Consider the following 22,030-nt stretch of genomic DNA (forward strand, 5'->3'; position numbering starts at 1 on the left):
AAAAAAAAAAAAAAGAAATCAACATTACTCACCATAACAGATGAAAAAATGAAATTATATGATTGTTTCAATAGATGCAGAAAAACTGCTGATAAAATTTAACATATGTTCATGATAAAACATACAAACCAACAGCAAACCAGTAATAGAAGGGAACTACCTCCACCTGGTAAGGCATATGTATGAAAAATCTATAGCTAACATTATATGAATGGTAAAAGATGGAATGCTTTTCTTGGCTAAGATTGGAAACAGGCAAAGATGTCTGCTTTCACTATTCATATTCAACATGCTATTGCGCTCCTCTCCAGTGCACTGAGACAAGAAAAGGCATCCAGAACAGAAAGGAAGAAGTAAAACTGCCCGCATTTGTAGACATGACTATCAATGTAGAAAATCCTAAGACATGTCTAAAAAATCTATTATGAAGTAAGTTTATGAAGGTCCAAAACAGAAGGTCAATATACCAAAGAAAACCACTCAGTTTTATTTCTAAATATTACCCAATGATTGGAAACTGAAATTTAAAACACCATTTATAGCAGCATCAAAAATGTGAAATATTTAATGATAAATTTAACAAAGTATAGGTAAGACCAATACAATCAAAAACAATATTTCTTAGAGAAAGTAGGTAAAAAACCTAACTGAAGATATAAAAATGTACATGAATAGGAAGACTCAAAACTGCTAAGGTAACAATTCTCTCATAACTTATCTATATATTCAATGCACCTGCAACCACAGTTCGATCAGCATTAAAAATGAGTACACATAAAAACTGAAGAAATCCAAAGCTAGTTAATCGTATTGTACCAATGTCAATTTCCTGGTTTTGAAAACAGACTACAGTTATGATTATCATTGGGAAACTCTCTCTTCTTGTGAGTTTAAAATTATTTCAGGCCAGGTGCGGTGGCTCATGCTTATAATCTCAGTACTCTGGGGGACCAAGGTGGAAGGAGCACTTGAGGCCAGCCTAGGCAACATAGTGAGACCCTGTCTCCAGAAAAAAAAATAAAAAATAAGCTATGTGTGGTGGTGCACACCTGTGGTCCCAGCTACTTGAGAGGCTGAGGCAGAGGACTGCTTGAACCCAGGAGGTCAAGGCTAGAGTGAGCCATGATCATGCCACTGCACTCTAGGTTTGGCAACAGAGTGAGACCTGTCTCTAAAAAAATAAAAATTTAATTATTTCAAAACAAAGTTTTTAAAAATCCCAGGGACTTTTTTTTTTTTTTTTTTTTTTGGTAAAAATCCACAATCTGATTCTAATCTACTTCAGCCCTTATACAGAAATTACTTTGAAATGAATTACAGGTCCAAATTGAAAAGCTAAAACTCCAAAAGTTATAGAAAACTTATAGAGGAAGACGTTTGTTGCCCTGGGTTTCTAAGGGCATTAAAAACATTTTGCGTTTTAATTCTTCCCTTTGAAAGTCAATTAAAAAATGACAAATCATCAGAACAGAAAATACATTTTTAAAACATATCTGGAAAAATAAAAACCCATAGCTAATTAAAGGCTTAAATCTAAACTATATAAACATCACAACTCAAGAACAAGGCAACTCTTAAAAATACGGCCAAAAAATTTAAATGGCCACTTCACCAAAGATATACAAATGGCAAATAAGCACTTGAAATGATACTCAACATTATTAGTCATTAGGAAAATGCAAATAAAAATTGAAGTCAGATATCACTACACACCTACTAGAATGGTTAAAGTTAAAAACACTGACAATACCAAATCTTAGTGAGAATCTGGAGCAACTAGAACTCTCACACACAGCTGGTAGGAATGTTAAATGATACAGCCACTTTGAAAATAAATTTGACAGTTTTTTAATAAACATTCATTTACCATACAACTGAGAAATGAAAAGATACATCCCCCAAGACTTATATAATACACGAATGCATAGAATTACTTCATTCATAATAGCTCCAAACTAGTACAATATAAATATCCACTAACAGGTAAATGAATAAACAAATTGTGACAACTGAATACCACCCAACAATAAAAAGGAACTACTGATATGTGCAACAAAATGGATGAATACATCACGGTTAGTGAAACATGCCAGATACAAAAGCATCTAGAGTGGCAAGGGAGGAGACTGACTAAAAAGGAACTGCAGAAAGCCTTTTGACTCGACAAAAATGTTCTGTATCTTGACTGCAGTCCCGGTTACATGATGATGTATACATTTGTCCAAACGCATCAAACTATCCACTTAAAATTTGTTAATTTTATTATTACTGTATATAATTCATCATTTAAAAAGCTGATTTTGGCCAGGCATGGCTGCTCACTTCTGTAATCCCAGCAATTTGGGAGACTGAAGTGGGAGGATCACTTGAGGTCAGGAGTTCAAGACCAGACTGGCCAACATGGTGAAACCCCATTACTGCCAAAAATGCAAAAATTAGCTGGGCATGGTGGTACACTCTTGTAGTCCCAACTACTCAGGAAGCTGAGGCAGGAGAATCACTTGAGCCCGGGAGGTAGAGGTTGCAGAGAGCTGAGATTGTGGCACTGCACTCTAGCCTGGGTGACAGAGGGAGACTCAGTCTCAAAACAACAACAACAACAAAAACACCAGCATTGCTTCATTCGAGCTTCATGGCCTTCTGCATTCTAATTTAAAGATTACAAAGTTCTGGACTGGGTGCGGTCCTCACACCTGTAATCCCACCACTTCGGGAGGCCAAGGTGGGTCGATCACTTGAGGCCAGGGATTCAAGACTAGCCTGGCTTGATAGGGATGGAGGCAGTAAACCACATTGCCATGTGTGTACCTATGCAACAATGCTGCATGTTCTTTACATGTACCCCAGAACCTAAAATGCAATTAAAAACATATATACATATAAAAAGACTAGCCTGGCCATCACGACAAAACCCTGTCTCACTAAATATATAAAAACTAGCCAGGCATGGTAGCTCATGCCTGTAATCCCAGCTACTCAGGGGCTGAGGTAGGAGAATCCCTTGACGCCAGGAGGCGGAGGTTGCAGTGAGCTGAAATTGTGCCACTGCACTCCAGCCTGGGTGCAGGAATAAGACTCTCAAAAATAATAATATAGTAATAATAATAATTACAAAGTTCTAAAGAGTAAATCAAGCAACTGTTCTTAATATCTTACCCTTAAATGTATGTGCAATGATTTCAAAGCACCTTTACTTTCATTTCCCTTTTCTAATCAGTTCTATTATAGAGGATTTTTCAGGGTGACAGCTGCTCTGAAGAAATCACTGAAAGTATGGATTAATTTAGACCCTGTATCTATAACACACTCATTAAAAATTTCCTGAAAATTTACTCGTCAGCAACACGAGCCTAGTTCAAGAATATATAAGGTAGTAATTAAAGAAAATGTTGTTTTATAAGTTAGATAACTTCAATTAGCTTGCCCTGTGAGGTTTTACTCTACAACTTATATTTATGAAAATTTCTCTTCACATTTCTCTACACACCTGTAGAAGCAAATAATTTAGTAAATTACAATTCATTAGCTCAACATCCTCTTTCACAGATTTAAAATGAATGGGGGCTCAGAAAATGAGTATTTGAGTTTTTAAAGATTTTAAAGATTTAATTAGAATATTAAATTCTAGATGAGACAACATTTATTAAAAACTGTTCCTGATTTTAATTTCCTTAAATATCTTTAATATTACATTTGAAAATCTTGGGTTTCTTGGAACTAAAATATTTAAATATGTCAATTTTTCTGAATCTCCTTCTATAATTATAAGTAACATGAGTTCCTCAAAAGAGATTTCAGAAATGGCACCACTGCAGCTGACCTTTGTTTCAGTGTGTCACTAAACTATGCAAAAAATTAACTTTACCACTATATTTAGATGGCTTAAGTATAGAATTCTATTTTCTTTGGAAGAAAATACATAAAACATTTCTGATTGTTGTGATAAAACATACACAACCACAAAAAATTCCACTCTATATTTTGGGTCACACATGTCAGTAATTTTACTGCTGAGTTTTTTTCATGATATCCTATTACTTCACTCTTGCAACCGATAAAGTATTAATACTTTCCAGTTCTGGGCTTACCAATATAAAATAAAGGTGTTATCCACTAGCAACTCTTGGGAGATTACTAAGTTTATTTTTTTATATCCTATTTCTGAAAGCCATGAGAAAATTTCTCATTACAAATAGTTTTGAAATAATCATAGTTTTATAAAATAAAAGTTGTTTTGTAAGCTAGTCATATCTGAATTTTTTTTCTTTTTTTTTTTCTTTTGAGACAAGATCTTGGCTCTATCACCCAGGTGGGAGTGCAATGGCATGATCACAACTCACTGCAGCCTTGACCTTCTGGGCTCAAGCAATCCTCCCACCTCAACTTCCAGAGTGCTGGGACCACACGCACACATCACCATACCCAGCTAACTTTCATATTTTTTGTAGAGACAGAGTTTTATCATGTTGCCCAGGCTGGTCTCAAACTCCTGAGCTCCAGCAATGCACTTGCCTCAGGCTCCAGAAGTGTTGGGATTACAGGTGTGAGCCACTGTGCCAGGCTAACATCTGCAATTTCTAGCCCAATTTCCCATTTGTCTTTTGTTTACTTTTTTAAACAGAGTTCAACTCAGGTACCAAACAATAAATTCTAGAGCTATAAATTATAATTGTGTTTATCACCAGTGCAATGATGGCCAAGTTAAGTTCTGAGGGAAAAAACTTTTTAACTATTATTTTGTTACAAAATTACCTTTTTATTTGTTTGCAAGGTTAAATTTTTACATTCCTATTACTTTACAAACTGCCATGGAATATATATGAGAAAGTTAAGGAATTCAGAATTCGGTCTTGGTACAATCCCCACTTTAGTGCCCATCTCCCAGTCCAGACTGCCCTTAAGTCTCACAGCACCTTTACTTCTTAGTAACACTTTTTAAAATTAAATCATTATGTAGTACTCCATTATTTAAATCTGCCTTTCCTGCTAAAAAGTAAAAGCTTCAAAAGGGCAGGTACCATACTAGACATACTATTTACCAAATTAATAAAAAAGATAACACATTTAAAAGAGTATTAGTCAGTAGGAAGAAGCATAACTAAAATAATAAAAGGGCATATAGTAATGACCCATTCATCCGGAATCGTCATCCATCTACATAACAGAACTAGGGAAATGACAATACATGAGTTGTTTGGTGAATTAATACTCAAATAGGTTATATGTTACTACAAAGCTACAAAGGAAATGACATAGTAAATGAAGAAACCACTATTAGAGGAGGTAGATTTCACATAAGATTTTGATTATTTTATATTTTTTCTACAATTGTCACTATAATCATAGATTACCATCCACTGGAAGCTAAATCTAACAATAGTGTAATAGCTCATTTTCATGTTGCTGATAAAGACATACCTGAGACTGCACAATTTAAAAAAGGAAGAGGCTTATTGGACCTACAATTCCATGTGGCTAGGGAGACCTCAATCATGGCAGAAGGTGAAAGGCACATCTCACATGGCAGCTGACAAGAGAAGAGAGCTTGTGCAGGGAAACTACTGTTTTAAAACCACCAGATCTATTGAGACTTATTCATTATCATGAGAACAGAATGGGAAAGACATGCTGCCATGATTCAATTACCTTCCACTAAGTTTCTCCCACGACACATGGGAACTGTGGGAGTTACAATTCAAGATGAGATTTGGGTAGGGACACAGCCAAACCATATCAAATAGTTAACCTAGAAAATCTAAAATAAATTTGCTAGGTGTTAAATGAAATGATCTTTGCCTTCAAGAAACTAGTACAGCTGGGGAGCTAGAAATGTGCTCTGTTCCAATGATGTGATACAGGCAATATGCAGCCCGGATGCAGTAGAAGGAGAAGCCAGAAGTGGAAACGTGAGGTAGACTATGTGTGTATGTGTTAGACAGGACGATGGGGAGAACAATTTGGCTAGATTTAAAGAATTCTAAGAAAAAAATAAGTATCTAAACACAAGGTTAGCAAACTTACATGCCTACAGGGGCAGGACCAAAGAAGTGAAGCCTGGAGGATGAAAAATGCTTACAGCAGCTTGGTCCCAATGTTGGAGGCAATAGGATCTCTGACAGGAACTATGGGAGACCGCGAACACACATCCTGTATAAAGGGGGAAGCTGTTATTTTGCTAAACAGACCTTGCCAGGCCTTCAAATTTTTTAAGAGAAGGTATAACACTCATTTTTTTTAATGTAAAATTTCTCAATTTTTAAATGTTGGCAAATAAATATTTTTAACACTGTGTTAAAAGCCAAAATATGTCTGCAGCCAAACTTGTTGGTGGGCCACAGGCTTGCAACTCTGTGTTAGCTGGCATGATGAATTCCACACTAAGAGATTTGGACTTTATTCTGTAGTCACTGACAAGTGACTTAACATTTATTTCAAAACTTCCTCAGTTTCATACCTCTGCATAATTCAGTATCTACAATGTAAAATCCTCAGCACTGCCAAATTATTTCACACTGGACTTGTATATTTCTGTTACAAGCCAATTACATTCTAACTAACTGTAGAAAGTTATAACTTTACTAACTGTAGAGTAACTTACAAGTTTCAGCTGAAAAAACATTCAAAATGATGCTAATAAAACAGTGCTGGCAAAGCAGTACCTAAGAGAATGCTGGCATTATATGCATATACCACAACCCACTAGAAACACACATATAATCACCAGAGTTCCACATCTCAAAAAGCTTGTGCCCTAATCCACTGCAAAGGAAAGTCTTTGCCCTTTCCAGCATTTTCTAAATTAGCAACTTTCTAAAGACTAATACTATACCTTGGTATTACCAAACACTAAAATACATGTAACAAAGTTTTCATTCTACCAATCACTCTAAGCTTTTAACTATCCAAAAACAATACTTATGGCATTAAAGGCCTATGTGTTAGCATTTTAATAAGCTTAGAGAAAGAAAAGATAATTAGTATTAGAGACTTGTTGATTCATTGTGATTATAGTATTACAGACAGTTAGCAAAATTCAAAGGTAGTTCCCAGAAGAGAAAATTCTTGGTGTATAATTATAAAATACAGAACTATGAAAATTGCTTAATCACATGCTTTGAAATAACACTTCATGATGAAAGTAATCAACAAAGTATTTAAAATTTTAAAGAGGCAATTTTTCTATTACTCAATTTGCTCTGGCTCTTGGGATTCACTAAACTGAGCCTTCTACTCTGTGAATGATGGCTTCCACACCAGTGGGGAACTATGCTGTGTGGCCTAGTCAGCTCAAACCTACCATGATTACTGAAAAAGAAGGCAACTCAAAGCACATCTCTCAACTTTTACGAAAAAGGATTGCAATGGTTTGAATGTGTCCTCCAAAAGTTCATGTGTTGGAAACTTAATCCCCAACGCAATAGCATTGGGAGATAGGGCCTAATAAAAGGTGACTGAGTCATGAGGGCCAAGTCCTCACAAATGGATTAATATAGTTATCACAAGAGCAGGTTGTTATAAAAACCAGGCCGGTCCCTTGTGCTCTCTCTGTCTTGCCCTTGCTTCTGCATTCCACCATGGGATGACCTGGGCCAGATGCTAGTGCCATGCTCTTGGACTTCATGACCCCCAGAACCATAAGCTGAATGAACTTCCTTTTTTTAAAATTTAAGTTTTATTTTAAGTTCAAAGGTATGAATGCAGGTTTGTTATACCGGTACACTTGTGTCATGGGGGTTTGCTGTACAGATTATTTTGTCACCCAGGTATTAAGCCTAGTACTCATTAGTTATTTTTCCTGATCCTCCCCCTCCTCCTGACCTCCATCCTCTGGTAAGCCTCAGTGTATGCTGTTCCCCTCTATGTGTCCATGTGTTCTCACCATTAAGCTTCCACTTATAAATGAGAACATGCAGTATTTGGGTTTCTGTTCCCGCATTAGTTTGCTGAGGATAATGGCCTCCAGCTTCATCCATGTTACTACAAAGGACATGATCTTATTCTTTTTTATGGCTGCATAGTATTTCATGGTATATATGTACCACATTTTCTTTATCCAGTCTACTACTGATAGCCATTTAGCTTGATTCTATGTCTTTGCTATTGTGAATAGTGGTGCAATGAACATATGCATGCATGTGTCTTTATAATAGAATGATTTATATCCCTTTGGGTATATACCCAATAATGCGATTGCTAAGTCGAATTGTATTTCTGTTTCTAGGTCTCTGAGGAATCACCACATTGTCTTCCATAATGGTTGAACTAATTTACACTCCCACAAACAGTGTATAAAGCATTCCTTTTCCTCCACAACCTTGCCAGCATGTTTTAACTTTTTAACAGCCATTCTGACTGGTGTGAGATGGTAACTCATTGAGGTTTTTATTTGCTTTCTCCAATGATGGATGACAAGCTTTTTTCCATATAATTGTTTGCTGCATGTCTCTCTTCTTTTTAAAAGTGTCTGTTCATGTCATTTGCCCACATTTTAATGTTTTTTTTTCTTGTAAATTTAAGTTCCTTATAGATGCTGGGTATTAGATCTTCATCAGATCCATAGTTTGCAAATATTTTCTTCCATTCTGTAGGTTGTCTGTTCACTTTGTTGACAGTTTCCTTAATTAGATCCCATTTGTCAATTTTTTCTTTTGTTGCAATTGCTTTTGGTGTCTTCACCATTAAATGTTTGCCCATTTTTATGTCCAGAATGGTATTGCCTAGGTTGTTTTCCAGGGTTTTTATAGTTTGGGTCTTTACATTTAAGCTTTTAATCCACTTTGAATTAATTTTTGTATAAGGTATGGGAGGGGGTCCAGTTTCAATCATCTGTATATGGCTAGCCAGTTATCCCAGTACCATTCAATAGGAAATCCTTTCCCCACTGCTTGTTTTGTCAGGTTTGTCACAGATCAGACAGTTGCAGGTGTGTGGCCTTATTTCTGGGTTCTCCATTCTGTTCCACCGGTCTATGTGTCTGTTTTTGCACAAGTACCATGCTGTTTTGGTTACTGTAGCTCCAATAGCCTGAGTTGTGTAGTATGATGCCTCCAGCTTTGTTCTTTTTTACTTAGGATTGCCTTGGCTATTCAAGCTCTTTTTTGGTCCCATATGAATTTTTAGCTATTTTCTAGTTCTGTAAAGAATGTCAATAGTAAACTTCCATTCTTTATGGACAGAATACCCGATGTGTGGTACTCCATTATAGTAACAGAAAACAATCTAAGACAAGGATCAATAGATTGAATTAAAGAACACATCTTTACTAGAAACAAAAAGTCTTTAAACAAAGTATGAATATTTTCAAGATGCAGTTCTTATCCAAAAACATTTAATAAAGAACTAAAAAACTGCATAGAACTGTTTCTTTATTGCAAAATATGCAAACTACAATCTGTATACTAGAGCCCTACCAAAAATAACTACAGAAAAGCTCAAAGGCTCCCTCTCCCTGTCAAAACCTGCTGACGATACACATGGCCTCAAACATTCCAATTTCCAAAGTCCCATGGCACATCCTATCAGGCATATTAAAATGTACTCATATCCAATATTAAATATTTGTAATATAAAAAACTGAATCACAAGTAATAGTTATCTTTCATAAATTTTTTATTCTCTTTGATCCCACTCCAACAAGGTTTTCATCCCCACTCCTCCAGTGACACTGTTGTTGTCATCATCACCAATGACACCCCAGGTTGCTAAATCTAATAAGCAACTGTCAGTTTTCACCCTACTTGACATCTCAGCAACATGTGACCTAACTGAACCACTCTTCTGCTGGAGTTATTTTTTTTTTTTAACTTGACTAGAGGGACATTTTTCTAATTTTTTTCCTATATTCTGCTTGTTCCTTCTTAATCTTCTTTTACTGATTCCTCCTTGTCAACTCAATCTCTAAAAGATGAAGCATCCCAGGTTTAGCCCAAGACCATCATCATGATTAGAAAAACAGCTCATAGCTGGGCATGGTGGTTCACACTTGTAATCCTAGCACTTTGGGAGGGCAAGTAGGGCGGATCACCAGGTCAGGAGTTCCAGACCAGCCTGGCCAACATAGTGAACCCTGTCTCTACTAAAAATAGAAAAATTAGCCAGGCATGATGGCATCTGTAGTCCCAGATACTTGGAGGCTGAGGCAGGAGAATGCTTGAACCTGGGAGGGAGAAGTAGTGGTAAGTTGAGATGGCACCACTGCACTCCAGCCTGGGCAACAGAGCAAGACTTCATCTCAAAAAACAAAATAAATAAATAAATAAATGGAAAGAAAAACAACTCATAGTTCATTCTTCCATGGTGTGAGTCAATAAAGTTAACATCTTCTAGTGATAACACTGTTACTCAAGGAATGGAGATACTTAATTGGGTTCACTATGTTGGAAAAATAGGCATAATTACTTTGCCTTAAAACACTTTCTTGTATTATGTGTGTGATTTTTTTTTTCTATTCGCTACAAACTGTAAATACTGATATGCTCCAAGGCTTGGTCCATAAGCCTCTTTCTCTGACTACACATATTCCCCAAGTGATTCATCCAAATTCTGTTGGCAACTTCCAAATTTATATCTACAACCTAGACCTCTTCCCTGAATTCCAGATTCCTACAGCCACCAGTGATTCTATTAAAATGCGATCAAATCATCTCACTCCTCTGCACAAAATCCTCTGATGGCTCCTCATTTCACTCATAGTCAAGTCCTGAATATGTCCAGTCATGTCCAGGCAAGCCAAACATGTGTTCTCCAAACATCTCTGACCTTATCTACTACTCCTCTCCTTGCTCTCAGTGCTCCGCCACTGTGGCCTTCTCCCTGTACCTGGAACACACGTGGCACACTTCTGCCTAATGCCTTTACTAGTCCCTCTGCTGGAACACTTTTCCCCCCGCTAGCTCTGTGTGCTCTCTTCCTCCTTCAAGCCCTCTCCTCAGTGAGGCCTGTCTGGACTATACTCCTCCAAATCTCGACGTCCCTGACTCCCTCCCCCAGCACTCCTACTATCCCTCCTTAGCCTGCTCTACTTTTTCTTTTTACCATCAGACTTACTGCCTTTCAAAATAGTATAACACTTATTTTGTTATGCTGATTGCCTCCTAATAGAATATAAGGTCCATGAAGGCAAAGTTTTTTTTCGTTATTTTATTCCCTGATATCTCTTAGGCCTGGACCAGTGCCTGGCATATACTGAGCATAGATTATGTTGAATGAATTTAAATATTTAATAATTTTAATGTCATAGTTTTCTTTTAATATTTGAGACTTTTTACCAGATCTTGAACATTTTTGTTGCTCCTTAGAAAAACCCTTTTTCTATGGGCTTAAAGGATAGAAAAATCTCAACCTGACTTCACTGGCCAATATAAATCCAGTGGCCCCAGGAAGGCTGGGAAGATCCTATGTCTGGCTGTCCTTGATTTTGGACCCTAAAACCAAAGCTCAATTTCACACTCATTTAGAAACATCTAATATCTTTTCACACATATGTATTTTGTTTCCCCAACCAGACATGAAACACATTGGCAGAAACTGCACAAAGTATTCAGCATAGTCCTGAATACTTCATAAAGACATAAAATCTGTCTTTTGATGGACTTAGTGAACGTTTTTAAAGTGTTAAATTTACTAATCTCAAGATTTTACACACACAATCATAACAGGAAACAGGGTTATCTGAATAGGTCCCCTGCCCTTTAATGAAGAGATCAGAATGATACAGCATGATTCTTCTAGAGGATCCCCTTTTTTAGCTGAGCTTATCATTAGGCTAGATGAAAATGTATCTTTCTAAGGTGCTTAAGTATGTTTTTCTTAAGTTTCTTTGAATGAATGGCTTAAAAATTTAAACTCTGGCCCTCATAGCAGAAAATCACAAATGGTTCTGACCCACATTATATAAACTGTGCCAATGGTTAGGGGGTGGGAATAAAGAACTGCTTCTTATCAATAATCGTGGCTTTCTTCAAAAGTACTCACATGAAACCATACAGGGAACATGAGCAAAAGACATGGGCCACTCAGTGGTACTCTTTAAGTTTAAAAGAACTTTGTACAATATTAGTCACCATAAAGAGAATTTTAAAATCTGCAGGCTGGCTTTTTTGGCATATGGAAAGAAACAATTATCTAGCAGGCAGAAGCCGAAGGACTAAGATGGCTGGAAATTAGAAGAGAATTAGGAAAAATAACTCGATCAATTAGTAATCAGTGGGACAGGCCAGCTGTTCCTACTGCAGCAACACAGACTGCCCAGTATCTGTAACTGAGAAATACTAGGTTTTGTTGCCTGCTTAATGCCATCAAAAAAATGAAGTATAATAAACTCTCATGAAATGCTTATAAATGAAGGCTTGGGAACCTCCAATAAAACTAAGTCCTTTTATACATCACTTCTTTTTGTCTTAAGCAGCAATAGCTAACATCACTTAAGACCGTTCATTATACATTAAAAACCATGCCAGTTGTTTTACATGTCCCATTTCACTTAATAGTAAGAACAATCCTGTGGGATAGTTATTATAATTATCTCCCATTTTACTGATGAAGAAAAAGAGGTGTAGAGAGTTAAGTAACCTCCCCAAGGTCATACATGGGAGAATACTGGAACCTGGATTTGGGCTCCAGGGGAATGATCTCAAAGATCTCATTCCTATTATTATACTTTACTATCTCTCTTCTATGCTGTCTTCAAAATGGATTACTCTGTTCTGTAGTAATTTCACTGAGCAACTTGTCAGAGCTGTGGCCCTATGGTCAGCACATTTTTTATTTTTAAACATTACATATGCTAAATTTTTGCTGTGAAATGCAGTATCTTATTCAAATAGGATACATAAATACCACACATTTATAAAATTCTCTAATTTTACCTTCTCTTTACCTTTTTAATGAGCCTTAGCTGAAACTCTGAGTCTTTTCTTAAATAATAAAACTGTCCTTTATTCTTTAGGGAAACATAAAAGAAAATGTATATATGAATAGTTTTCCTTTGCAAGCATTTTGTTTTACCTATTAGATCTCTCAGTGAAATCATAATCTGATGTTTTATAAGTGCTTCCTGGAGACTGCCACAGATTTTAGCAGCAGAATTTCACTGTTGCTCTCACTAGATAAAGACTGGATGTTTCCAGGGATCTTTCAGAAAAGATAACTGGAAAGGGGGTGGGAGGAAAACACAAAAACAGGGAAAAGGGGGGGAAACATAAAGGCAGAAGGAGTCCAAAAAATGAATTTTTGAAACATTTTCTTAAGAATGAATCATTCTGAAAATATGGACAAAGCAGTCCTTTGAAATTAGGGTCCATTCTAGATCATTTATGGATCAAAGACAGACTGAATCAAGAGGGACCTCAAGAGATCTCCTACTAGACACATAACCCCTTAGTCTCTAATGAGACTTTCTAAGTCTCATTAGAAAGCCCTAGAAGTAAGGGAGAGAGAGAAAAAAGGGAAAAGGCAAGCCCCAACAGAGCTCTGTATAAAGGGCAGAGGTACAGCAGGCTGAATGAAGAAAAATTCTGCCTCACTGGGCTACAGATCCATTTTCTCTGGGCAAGTCTGAGTTTATCTGAACAGAACCACAGGACACCTTTGCACGAGTCACAAAAGGGCACCCATCCTCCAGGCAGTGAACCTCCCGATGGACTCACTGCTTAGACTACATAGTAGGAAGCTGATTTTCAACCCCACCTTGCATGGCAAAACCTACACAGCTACAGGTGGTAGCCCTGATCTTGTCTCCTCTCTCTCCAGCAACCATGTGACCCTAGAGGAGACAAGACTGCCGGTCAGAGCAGCTTCTACTATTGGTGCTGTCATTAGCTGTGAGACTCTGTAGGAATCATTCAACCTCTTGGGGCTGCAATGCCTCCATCTCTAAAAATGACAGGGCTGGCTAGATGTCATGTAAACCCTCCTTCCTCTTACCAACTCTCCTTCATCTCAATTGAAATGTGGTGATACCTAGTTGGTATATTCCAAACTGCATCTTTAAGATACAGTGGGCTGAGCTGAACCTTTAAAGTTTTCGTAAGATTGCTTTTTTCCTCTCACATCTTATTGCTGATGTTACTTTTTTTCTTTTACTCTTAAGACCATACTCTGCTTTCAACCCCAAAGTGCTCAACATTTTTAGAGCCATCAAAAAAAGGTCACCTACCATGTACTGTCCTCAAACTACCCAAATATCCATCCACCAACCAAATGGATAAAGAAACTGGGCATATTCATTCACAGAAACAAAAAGACCTACTGCGACCCACATCAATTTGGATGTATCACATGACATTACACTGGGCTAAAGATGACCAGAAAACTTACATTTTATTGTATTTAAATGCAGTCCAAGAACAATTTAACCCATGACAACAGAGGTCAGAAAAATCATTATCCTGGGGGCAAAGATGATGACTGTAAAGAGAGGCTGGTAATGTTCTGTTTCTTGATTTAGATGCTGGTTGCCCAGAGGTGACCATTTTGTGCTGTACACTCCTGATCTGTGCATTTGTCTGGTCGTGTATAATAATTCAATAACAATAACAAGTTCAAAGAAATAAAGCTACAGGGACCAAAAAAAAAAAAAAGCCATCTACTGAAACTGTACACACAAGTGCTACTCCCTGTGGGGAGAAATATCAATTATATTTTATTTAACCCAATCAGAGACAAAAACTTGAAAAGCTAAGTGAGACACTTAATTACATTTCTTAAAATGTGCACCAAGAAATTGCTTAATTTTTAAAAATGATTTCCTCCCTCACATGACACTGTGGCTATAAATCAATGCAAAATATTGTTTTTCCCTCTGTCTTCATATACCAGTAAAACTTATTACTCAAAGTTCTATAAAACATGTACAAAGGTAATGTTGTTGGAAAACATCTGAAAACACCCCAAGAGGATCCATTTGGAATGTGAGGGTCTAAACAGATACCTGGTCAGAATTATTCCAATTCTCAGCACATTAACGCAATGACCTGGATAACGACCAGATCTTTACCTAGTTTCATGCTGTAGTGATTTAACTCTGCTAGGTGAGGCCACATAGGTGGGGAAAGACATTCAAGAAAATGCTATACTTGCTGGGCACAGTGGCTCACGCCCGTAATCCCAGCACTTTGGGAGTCCCAGGTGGGTGGATCACAAGGTCAGGAGCTTGAGACCAGTCTGGCCAACATGGTGAAACCTCGTCTCTACTAAATATACAAAAATTAGCTGGGCGAGGTGGCAGGTGTCTATAATCCCACCTACTCAGGAGGCTGAGGCAGGAGAATCGTTTAAACCCAGGAGGCAGAGGTTGCAGTGAGCCCAAGATTATGCCATTGCACTCAAGCCTGGGTGACAGGGTAAGACCTCGTCTCAAAAAATCTCAAAAAAAAAAAAAAAAAAAAAAAATTGCTATGCTACTGACAACTCCACGGAAGCTCTGGGAAAACACTGCCTTCTCCTTGGGACTGTATTTGGTTCATCTATCAATTGTTTTGGCACATTTTTCTCTTCTTGAAGTAATACAATCAGCTGACAAATCAATGATTTCTTTCTCCTTCTCACTGTTTTGTAATTCATCTTTGATCAACATGGTATATAGACTGCATGATATATATACTGCATGGTATATATGCTCCATTCCATTTGATACATATAAAAAGTGATAGTACACAAACTTGCATCAGCAGTAATTATACCACTCAATTACATAAGATAATGAGAAGCACAGATTGCTTGTTTTAAAACTTCATAATAACTTTAGCCATTACTGCTGTAGAGCCCGCTTTGGTCCCACAGCATGGGAGGCAGGCAGGCACCAGTAGTTTCTTCAAATGTTGGGGGACTAATTAAATATTTGTAGAATCATTAGCACTTAGACAAAAAATGTTTCCAGTCTTTGAAATGGGAAGTGGCTTTTGGAGTGATGGGATACAGTTGTATGCATCCAGTCCCTACACATTATTTAACACCAAACTAGTGATTCAACACTAAGACACGCAAACTTTCCAGGATACATATCAATCAGCAGTCCTATTTCATGTTGCATACAGACCTTATAGGGCACCTTAATTCTAATCATTCTAATCCTTGTTTTTCAGCTCAAAAGACCTTATTCTTTAATCTACACTTCTAAACAGTAAGTTCTCTCTACTTTGGCCTTGTTTTAAATACTTATCCTTCTTAGTTTAAGTCTTCCTTCCAATTCAGTGTCCAGTATTCTACTTCCTCCTTCCTCTCAAATTATCCCTTTAACTTGTTTCTATTTATTTTTAAAGGCCCCCAAAGCCTCTTCCTCAGGATAATGTGCAGTTCAGAAAGCCTTCTTAAACTAAGTTTAACAACAGAGGCCAACAATAACATTTTTCCTGTTTGGGTTTTAGGGAACACATATTATAACTGAAATTTCACTACTCATAAAACTCCTTCGCTAAATCTTTCCCATTCCCGTCTCCTAACTCTCCACTATTTTACATAAAATCACAACATAAGCACACTCCCAAAATGTGTAATGATATAATCATACAAACACTTCCTAAAAACATCATTTTAATGTGTGCAACAAACAGCCATTGTAACTCTAGTACTGGGAGTACACGTTTAGAAATATACTTTTTAATAACTTGTGTTTGTTGTTTCTTTTTGGGGGTGGGGAGGAGGTAAAGAATCATCACACAAGGACCAACTGCTGTACCTGAAACCACAAACGGTGTTACAGTAGGATACTACTGAGAATTGTAAACACACTTAAATTTTTTTTTTTTTTTTTTTGCTTTAAGAGAAGAAAGCTGAAATTGCAAAAAAGCCAAAGCTTCTACACTTTACCCACAAGGATACAAACTGAATACCTCCTGTTTTCCCACCTACAAATGAAATATGCTTCATCCACCAAACTAGGGCATTTATGAGGTTTGTATTAATGAAGAGAAAGAAGACAACTCTGCACAAATGCAAAAAAATGTTCTACCCTTTAGAAGATTTAATATTAAAACGACTTTAGAGAAAGCCCAAGATATTTCGTTCCCAACTCAGAAAACTACCTAAGGGATAATTTGTGAATGCCATCTGGGATCCAGGCAGTCCCATCAACAAAAGGGAAAACTTGTTGAGATCATCCAAATCTAAAATTCACATACATTTCTACATCTGGACTGAATTAATCTTTTCTTGGTATTGGCTTTCATGTAATAAAATAATTGTTTGCAGGTTTAAAAAAAAAAAAAAAAAACACAAATCTTAAAAAAAAAAAAAAAACCCATATCTTCAGAAATCAAAATGTACAGCATCCAAGTCAACAACTACAAAGAATTCCTTTATCAAAAAAGTTAGTTGTGAGACAGGACTCATTTACACTCAACTTGGAATCTGACAGCTCAGTCAAAAACAATTCTGTTTGAAATTTTCATTTCAAGCATCTGCCACAAAAGACTACGCAGTCTATTACGTCATAAATTCAGAAACCCAAAAGCTTCATAAGTTTAATTAAATGTGGAAACAAAATCCAAAAACTAAAAAAAAAGACACTCCCTCCCAATTCAGCTAACCTAGTTAACAATTTTCTAAAGAATTTGTAGCTAAAAACTGTTACCTAGCACATTGGCATTCTGCTTTCAAAAGCTGCGTCTTCACCCAGGCCCATGTTGTTTTCAGGCGTTTTCCTGTAGAGCCAGGGGCATCTTAAATCTGTAAGTTCAAATTATGTACCTAAAACAAGCAGCTTACCCTTGTTGCCCCCAAAAAGGAAGTACTGAAAATAGAGAACGATTTCCTGTCCCTTAAAATGTCTTGAGTACTGGAAGAGCTGCTGGTTACTGTAGCCCATCAGTGTCAGATCTCAGAGATTCTTGCAAGCAACTCAAAGGGGGGAAAATTAGTTCATATTACAGTCAGTCTGCTTTCTGGAGAAGATGTCCGCAGATAACTTGATATTAGATATCCCCTGGGGGACCGTTTTCATCTAATAATCCTACCGAAGGTCCATTTTAATATGAAATGTGAATCCAATATATTTACAAACATACTGGGAAAAGTATTCAAATGCCATCTGTCTCATATTGTGAAGTTTTTTCATTTTTAACATAAAATGTTTATTTCTCAAAGCCACACCCAAGAAAATGATTAGGTGCTGTTAAGTTTTATACTACAAAGCAAAGGCATCTGTTTTCCTACCTCTCTTCTGGTCTTCTCCCCTCCCCCATTCTCCATCCTGCCATTTGTAGGTCCTGGTTGTTAAATTTCTACAATAGTCTCATAATGCTCTAAATTCTAAAAAAGTTCTCATCCTTTAACACTGCTAAACCTAAATTCATGCACTGCTCTAAGAAGGAAACCCAAAAGTCACAAGCCTTTTTAATGACAGATGTATCACGGAAAATTTTCCCCACAAAGTTTTGATGCTGTGAAATAGCAACTCCCTGAAATCACAGAAAGGAAATGACTTACATTCTTGGAAAATGAAGCCACTAGCAGCTTTCTCCAGCAGCATTTTCTAAACCCCAAACTACACCCTGTGGCAAAAGGGAGTATTTCGTGCAAAAACTAAATTTAAATAGATGCTTATAAAACCAATAAACAAACATTGCCCGGTCCCAGAGAAGAAGGGAAGGGAATCATACTCGGAAAACCCAGCAAGAGATACTTTTTCCTTAGAAATGCTGGAGAGCACAGGCTGGGAGTCAGAAGCAACCTGAGAACCCTAGCTGAAGTTTTCCTTCCCTGCTGTGAGCAATGCACAGCTCCTGAGGGAAATACTGGCAAAACAGATTTTGCTAAAAAAATAAAATTGAAAAGGGTGTAAGGGGGAAAACAAGCTAATATATTTCTGGACACTAGCTACACAACTTCACGGCCTGAAATCTGCCAGCTTTCATTTCAACTTTAAAATATGCTTATTTTGACAGTTTCCCATCTATTCATGCCTTTAAGAAAACGTCCGCACCATTAGGTTATGCTATCCCAGGACTCGAGGTGGTGGTGTAATTCCTGTAGACTTTACACTTAGACGGGTGGACCCCAGCTGTCCATACCTGACAGCGCCTGGTCCTCCCGGAGCCGAATCTGGTGGTCCCGTTCGCCTGGGGCTCCGCCAGCACGCCGCAAGCGCCTCCAGACACGCAAATTCTGAAGGCAGCGCCCCGGACTCGTATCCCACCGAGGCCCCAGTCTGGCGGCGATCTGCCCTGGCTCAATCTCCGGCTCCGCCGACTGGGCACTTTCTGGGACGCCGGGCAGACCCTGCGCTCGAGTCCCTTCCAGCAGCCGGGCCGTCCGGCCTCTGCGCGCGCACGACAAGCGGCACGGCGCAGTCCCCGGGAGCGCGGGGTTCGGGTGCCGATCCCGGCACCCAGCCAGAGCAACACGGAACTGGGCGCCGGGGCCCGCCAGGGAGTCCTGTGACCCGGGGCTCCGCGATGCAGAGGACCAGGCGCGCAGTCCGCAGCCGGGACTAGCCTCCCGCCCCTGCCGCCGAGACGGCCCCGAGTTCCACGCCTCCCCCGCTGCTGGGCTCGGCTGCCCCGGGGCCTCGTCCGCCCGTCCCGGAGTGGGCGAGCTTCGACTCGCGGAGAAGCGACCTTCCCGCCAGTGCCCGATACCCAAAGCTAAGGGAGCCAGAAGAAGGCGAAGAAAGAGGCGGAGAGCCGGACACTGCCTTCGCTGGGACTCGCGACTTCCAGAAAGCCCTCCCGAAAACCCGTCCCGCCGCCGCCCCGCCGGCAGGGGGCACAGCGGGAGGCCGGGGCGCGGCGGCTGGGCGATGGGGACAGCGGAGAAGCCCTACACGCCGGGTTCCTGCTCGTACCTCGGAGAAAGTCTTGAGCACCAGGCGTCGGGCTCTCGGGTCGGCCCTCAGTCTCTTCCTGCCGGCGCCCAGCCTGCCTCGCTGCACTCAGCCCCCTGGCCCCTGCAGCCGGAGGAGCGCTCCACGTCCGCGCCCGCCCCCCGCCCACGCCTCCAGTCCCGCCCCCTGAAGCCCCGCCCCTGAGAATCCGCCCCCGGCCCGCCCCGAGTGGCGGCGGAGGCAGCCGAACCGCGGGAGCGGAGCGCCGGGCTTGTGGCCCTACTCGGAGCTCCCGCCCGCTCCACCCTGGACCCAACCAAGTGTCCCGCGGAGGGGTGCGGCCACTTGGGGGCAGGAGAAAGCGGAGTAAGCCAACCCTCTGGGGGCCGGGAAAACGAGGCGAGCCTCAGCTGGACGCGGTGGTGTGGACCACGGCGATCAGGGCCTTTCCCCGTGCTGTGGAGACGGAGACGCGAGCAGTTGCCGGCGGCGGCCCACCTTCTAGCAGAATGGCCCTCTCCGCCGCCCGCCAGTCTCCCTGGGTGCGCTCCCTCCTCAGCCGAGATGAGGTGGCTGGGGGCGGCTGTTTGCCCTGAGCATCGTCTTACTAATGCGGAACGCCGGAGGGGAGGCCACTCCGAGAGGAGGCGTTTCCCCGCGGAGGAGGCTAAGTGAATCCACCTGCCCGCCCGCCACTCGGGACGCTGCGCCTTGTGGGTCTCACGCTGGATGGAGGGGGCGCCGCCAAGGAGGCCCAGCCTCCCCCGCTAACTCTGCCTCTCCGGTTCCTCAGGTAGACACAGCCTCTGTCTGCTGTGGTTTTAGTGGACATGGCCCCTCAGAAATTATTTTTGTCCCCTCTCGATAGTGGCTTTGGGGTATGGAGGGCGAAAGATGCAGAGGGCCAGTGGAAGATTTTTTATAATAAGATTGAAGCCAGGAGATGGAGGTTTCATTGCCACCTCGGGGTCTGGGGAGGGGGCGAGCCACACCTCTCCGGTCAGCCTGCGCCCACAAGGACCTGCTGCTGGGGGCTGCAGGCGAAAGGAGAGACACCCAGCACCTGGCCCCTAGCCCCGCACGGCGCCAACCTCCTGTGCTTCTGCCCTCCTAGGTTCCCGCTGACTTTGCTGACCGAGCGACCCCTGGCCACGGACGGCAAAAACGCCCTCACTGAGCCCTTCGCTAAAGGAGTGAGGGGGTTGTGTCTGGCTTTGAAAATGGGATGAGGAAACAAGGAGACAGAGGACCTGAGAAAGGACACAGTCCAAAATCTGTTGCTCTCAGAAGTCAACTTTAAAACTGCCCTGATCTTTTCATCCACAGATCAATATATGAAACCAGCTGTTACTGGTTGAAAGGGTACCTCTTGTTTGCATGGCAAAAGAAATTCAGTTTTGTGTTGATTTAACAGCTGAAGCTCTCTTGAAATAGTTGCCTTCGTCACAGCTTTTACATTTTGGGAACCATGCCTTTAGAACTGAATATTAGGAACTGTCATCTTTTATCTTTTCACAATTAACAATACATTCAGAACTTATTTCTGATAATCCTGGGCAGTTTCTAAGGATACTGTACTTATGATTTAAAGTCATGACTCCATTATAGAAAAGAGAGCAAGAAGTATGTTTCAATGACTGCCTTTTAAATTAGTTCTTCCTCAGCACTTTGAGAGGCTAAGGTGACAGGATCGTTTGAGGCCAGGAGTTCGAGACCAGCCTGGGCAACATAGCTAGACCTCGTCTCTACTAAAAATAAATAAATTTGCTGGGCATGGTGGCCCATTCCTGTAGTCCCAGCTACTCAGGAGGCTGAGGTGGGAGGATGGATTGGCCCCAGGAGGTTGAGGCCACAGTGGACTATGATTACACCACGGCACTCCAGCCTGGGTGACAGAGTAAGACTGTCTCTGAAAAAAAAAAATCGTTATACTTAATATACTAAAATTAAAAATTGGGTAGCAATAGTTGAGGACAGTGTAGACATTTAAAAGTAGAGAATTATACATTTTTCTCATTTTTGTATTTTATATGCATCAGAATGAATACATATTGAATACTAGTTGATAAGGTCTTAATTTGATGTCTAATGAGGTAATCCAGCATTTCATATGTAAAGATAAATTAGATAAATGAATAATATATCTTGGAAAACAGTTCCTAAATCTGATTTATTTTCAGGTTTCATGAATCAAAATCTAACATAAAGAACAACATATTGGTAGGCTGTGAAACATTGCTGCAAAAATAAAATAATTAAATAACACAAAGA

General features: G+C 39.9%; 1 protein-coding gene across 4 annotated transcripts in view; it reads right to left on the reverse strand.

Annotated features, from left to right (window-relative positions):
- Positions 1-22,030, reverse strand: part of FRMD6 (FERM domain containing 6) — a 150,487-nt gene that overhangs the window by 65,886 nt on the left and 62,571 nt on the right. The window contains exon 1 of one of the 4 annotated variants that reach the window (XM_017512425.2): positions 19,781-19,916. The exons of 1 other annotated variant lie outside the window; for it this stretch is intronic. The gene's annotated coding sequence lies outside the window, so the exon portion shown is untranslated. Of the gene's footprint in view, positions 1-19,780; positions 19,917-22,030 lie in introns of those variants that run through there. 2 more of the 4 variants (XM_017512424.2, XM_037732778.1) reach the window with 2 other exon arrangements.

Source organism: Cebus imitator, unplaced genomic scaffold, assembly GCF_001604975.1.
Source record: "Cebus imitator isolate Cc_AM_T3 unplaced genomic scaffold, Cebus_imitator-1.0 Scaffold472, whole genome shotgun sequence".
NCBI classification, from domain to species: Eukaryota; Metazoa; Chordata; class Mammalia; order Primates; family Cebidae; genus Cebus; species Cebus imitator.